This window comes from Curcuma longa, chromosome 13 (assembly GCF_044706935.1).
Source record: "Curcuma longa cultivar G26 ecotype Majalengka, Jawa Barat chromosome 13, ITB_CL_G26_1.1, whole genome shotgun sequence".
In the NCBI taxonomy this organism is placed as follows: domain Eukaryota; kingdom Viridiplantae; phylum Streptophyta; class Magnoliopsida; order Zingiberales; family Zingiberaceae; genus Curcuma; species Curcuma longa.
In genome coordinates, this window is record NC_133873.1 from 1,414,175 (window position 1) to 1,419,427 (window position 5,253).

At 37.4% G+C, this 5,253-nt stretch overlaps 1 long non-coding RNA gene across 1 annotated transcript; it reads right to left on the reverse strand.

Moving 5' to 3' along the window:
• Positions 1-235: 235 nt before the first annotated feature.
• On the reverse strand, positions 236-3,851 carry LOC141843862 (uncharacterized). Its single transcript, XR_012603094.1, has 4 exons — positions 3,704-3,851; positions 3,575-3,613; positions 2,600-2,675; positions 236-300 (listed from the first exon to the last, which is right to left on the reverse strand). It is a non-coding gene; the product is annotated as an uncharacterized LOC141843862 (long non-coding RNA).
• Between the last annotated feature and the right edge of the window lie 1,402 nt (positions 3,852-5,253).

Below are 5,253 nucleotides of genomic sequence, written 5' to 3' on the forward strand. Positions count from 1 at the left end.
ATAAAGAACGGTATATCACTACTTTGATGCACCTATATACGCTACGCATGACAAGTATCAATATGCTAAGGAGCTAAACAGGTATCAGGTAAGAATGATATACAACATATATGAGCAAGTAGTGATATACCAAGGCATATATATATATAAAAGCATAACAAGAATTATTACTACCAGCTATAGCTAAACTATACATGTCAAATAACTTATCTAAAAAGATAAGACAAGATACCCGCCTTCCGAAAGTAGTCGGTGTCCGCAAGGAACCTCCATCCAGAAATCCAATAGTAAGTCACTGTCCTGTACCACAGGGCTTAAACTTAGATATTTACATATCAAGGTGATTGACTAATGAGAAAATAAATTGTATCAAGTCCGATCCTATACATCTCTATTCATTTAATTAACTCCTAAAGAAAAAGGATGAGAGATGACTCTACATTATATATCTAAATCAAATTATTAATTATGTTGATCATTTGGTGTTGTGCTCCACCTAAACTCGTTTCCTGCACCCCCTTTGAAAAACAATTTATGCTCCAGCACAAAATATCTCAAGTAAAATAGCACTATCCAAAGACCTTCCTCGTGCAACCTTCTCATTAACCATTGTATTTTCTTCTCCGAAGCCTGTCTACCCTACCTACTGATTACTACAAGTTTTCCAACTTGAAGTCATGCAATTACAGAACTCTCAATCGGATCTTGGTCTCACACTCCTGGGGAAATGAATCCACTGTATAGAGTAAAAGGGGAGAGAATTCTACATAAATCAAAAGTAAAACAGCTTCTGCACAGTGCTTACCTATATGAAACTGTAAATATCAGTTTGTCACGTTTGATTGTTTCTCAACTACTCCATATCAAGATATAAAACTATATATATATATAAACTAGATCAGTAAGAACAACTCCATAGTTCTACCTGTGAATCGTAGGAGAGGGAGAGAGAGAGGCGGTGCAACTGCTATGATTTCCTCCTCGATCTTTCGCTTCTCTCACGAATCCGGTGAGCAAACTCCTCTGCCCTCCCGATCACACCCGATGCCACCCTTAGGAAGAAAGGGAACCTCACCGTCTAGGGCACAAAGAGGAGAGGGTGAGGGGTGCTGGTCGGCTAGGGAAAGACAACAGAAACGGCGAACGACCTCTGCTGAGGGGAAAGATGTGTGTGAACGCCGATTGAGGAGGGAAGGTGGCAGCCGGCCGTGGTGTCCTTCACAAAGGAGAAGGAGACGGCGGAGCGGCTCGCTCCTTCCTTGGCTACAGGCAACGAAGTGAAGGGGGTTGGGGAAGAGGAAAGGCGTCGTTTCCACAAGGAGAAGAGTAATAACAATGGTTCGGCGGAAGGAGAAGAAGAAGATGAAGAGAAGGAGCGGCCGTCGGTTTCGGCGAAGAAAGGGGGAACGCTCGTGCGTTTTCCGGGCGGGAGAAGAAACGACGCAGACGGAGGGTTATCAATTCCTAATGGGTTTCGGGTTTTAAACCCGTTAACCATTAAATTTTTTTTTTTTAAATTACCGTATTTTACACAATATAATTAAATTTAGGAGTTAAAGGACGAAGAACTTTTTCCACTATGCATACATCTTCTATTTTGTCTCCATATCTCTTTAATTGATTGGCAATTGCCTTCATCTATGAACAATAATCTAAGATGGAATCAGATTCTTTCATTTGCAATGCTTTAAAATCACACCTTAGTGATTGAAGTTTTACCTTCTTTATTTTGGCAACACCTTGGAAAGGCTTTGTCAATATCTCTCAAGCTTCTTTTAAAGTAGTAGCATCAACCACCTCCTCGAACATGGAATCATCCAAACATTGATGGATGAGAGTGAGGGCTTGTTGATCCTTCTTCCTTGTCTTTGACAAAAAATCCTTCTCTACTTGAGATAAATCATCTTCATTTTGAGACTTCTCAAAGCCTTTCTCTACAATCTCCCATGCATCTTGAGAACCAAGCAAGGATTTCATCCTTAAACACCATATCTCAAAATTCTCCTTTGTGAGATAAGGAAATTGAAAAGAAGAAACTCCATCGTTGACCATCACTTGAGCACTTTAACATGGCTTTGATATCACCTTGTTGGAGAGAAAGAAGATGAAGATCTTTGTAGAGAGGAAAAGAATATAGGAGAACTCAATGACACTTGTTTCTTAACTTCTTGATGATTACAAATGCAAGTACAAGGGATATTTATACATTCAAGATACTTCAAGTGACTTTTTATGACTAGATACTAAGAATATACTCTAGATGCTAAGCATATACTCTAGAGTTAATGAATGATTACTATTCAGTCATATATACACAAATTAAATTTATTATTTCAACATATGACTACTACAATATACCCTTCTCCGGAACCCCGCATTGGTGGGAGCTTATGCACTAGGTTGTCTTTTTTTTAACATATGATACATTAAATTTTACATGAAAAACATGGAAGATTATTGAGATGGGGAAATCAACATTTCTCCCAAACACAGATTGTCAAGCCCATATTGCATTAGATAGACTAGCCACAATATTATCAGGGTACAAAAGTATAAATTGCTCAAACAGTGCTTCATTTTAACAGAGATAAAATCATACATGTTTTGCCATTCCAAAATCTGCCAGTTTAAAATGGTCATTTGGATCTACCAATATGTTTGCACCTTTGATGTCCCTACAAAAGGTTGAGGAACAATTTAGATGCAGAGAAGAAATCCAGTTTAAACTTCATTTTCAAAGATGGAGATGAATCATTCAAAAGAAACACTTTCTTATGCCACACCTATGTACAATATATTTAGCATGCAAATATGCTACTACAGAAAGAATTTGCTGAGTATATCTCCAAATTGCTGGCTCACCAAATTGACCATAGTCCTGAAGGAGTTTATGTATAGAAACACCAAATACATATTAATGTAAAGTTTGTCATCAATCTGTTTGAAGAAAATGCATACAAGGAAATACACTATTTCTTGCAGCTATTCGGTCAATTATTAGCAGTGCTTTCACCTAAAATGGAAATATAAGCTGTGTAGATATAGTGATATACCTTTCCCAATGGACAGGGGCATATTTGCATCAAATCAGATTTATCGCCCAAAATAGAAGTAGCTTAGATCTTTACAGGCATGCAAGCATACTCATTCGCTATTCTTTAAAGTTACAGAACTGAGAAGAGTCAATGTATATTCATTCCCATGGTCAACCATAAAGTTCAGATATCACAGAGTAATGAAAATGAGATTTCACTTCTCCATGATGTCATGCTATGTCTGGTAAACCATTAGCTGTTGATGGTCAGAAAAGAGATCATTTATATCTACATACTAAACACACAGATAAACATTAGATAAGTATTTGAGTCTAAAATGACAGTTGAAGTTGATTATAATTTGATAAGTGGCTTGGGAATATTTAGTCTAATGTCAAAATCTCAATTTATACATCACATCTCAAAGAAAACACCAATACTTGGAACTCTTCTACCTATATATATATATATAATTGCTTAATTTTGATCTGCCACTAGAACTATGAAACATTGAATTGACAAGGAAGAAGAGGGCACACCAGAAAGTGATTAGGGTTTGGTAAACCTGTATGAGAAATCTGTAATGTCAGAAGGCACGATCAATTATCAAATCAAGGCAGCTGCCAACCTAAACCAACCTAACAATAACAATAAAGCTTTTGGTTTACCTCCTGAGAACTAGCAAATTATTATTAGATGGAAGAAGATAGGGAAGAGGTAGGAGGGAAAGTGGGCGTCGACGGTCTGCCGGATGAGCCTGTAGCGCCGAGGTGAAGGAAGCCGGAGCATTAGAGGTGGGGTTTTTTTGAAAAATCATGATCGACAGCGGTGAAGAACCTAGTCGGAGTGTAGCTTCATTCCAAATTGCAGGTTTTAGACGCTACCCGCAATGACTTTCTTGATCGTAAAAATATAAATAAATAAAATAAAATAAAATTGACGGCGGTGACCGGAAACCCGGCCGGAGTCACGTCACCGTCGCATTTCAAATGAATTCAAGTTCAACGTTACGGTACGCCCAACGGTAAAAATATAAATAAAATAAAATTCATGGCAGTGACCGGAAACCAAGTACGCTCAAGTGCTCCCTCGATTTCCTATAGTGTCTTTTGATACCGAGTTCCTGACCGGAAACCAAGCACTATCTTCTCTCGGCGGACGAAGCGCTACGCTGTTTAAAGGCCAACGTAAAGCAATGGAAGTTGATTCAACAACTCGGCCTCACCCTCTTCGACGCCGATGGCAATCTTCCCAGCGTTGGAGAGGCGTTCATCTGGGAGTTCAATTTCTGCAACTTTGACATCCGTCGCGACCATTTTAATTACAATTCGGATGGTATCGATTTCGAATGCTATGCCTCGAGGGGATCGAGCCCTGTCGCGTGTGCTGCCACTGTGACGGACTGTACGGTGGATTAGAGAATAGACGATAGACAAAAATAAATAAATTAATCTCAGTCAGTCGCATTTACTCAATCCCCAAGAGTGATCAATTCGGTCCCATAGAAATTTCTCACCGACCACCAGGGTAAATCAAGAAGCGCACGCAGCGGCCAACCCAGATGTCCAACATCCATTGCGATCCCCATTTGAAGGAAAAATTTCTGCAAATATATCATAGCTGGGGATCGAACTGGGTTGCCTTGGTGATAACCTGGATGTCCTACCGCGGTACATGGCCCCGGGGACGAGAATAGACAATAGAGATAACGCGGGAAGTTGCGATACTCATAAATTTTTAAATAAAAATTAAACAAATGAATTATTTTCTAAATTTATAAATTATTTTTTTTATTTTAATTAATTCAATTTAATCGAATAAATGAAATAAAATCAAATTAATTAATTTTTTAATAATTTTTTTTTTAAATTTTAAATTCAATCAATTTAATTGAATTTTTCTGCTAAAGTCTTCTTGGAGAGAAGATTTATCCTCCTACGAAGAATCAGCAGCGTGCTGACCAAAAGCAATTATTTAGTGCTTTTTTATTTTACTGTTATGTATGGATGGTATTGAGCTATTCAAAATATATTTTTTTCATTTTATTATTGATGTATGACTGGAGGAGCAATTTATTATGATTACATGAAAAATATAAATTCAATTTTTGTTTTTTAGGAAAAATTTTAAATTTCATATTAAAGGATAAAAGAAAAGGATTTGTCATCAACAATTATCTCAATCAAAATATCTTTCATTTTCTAAATATGTTTTTTTC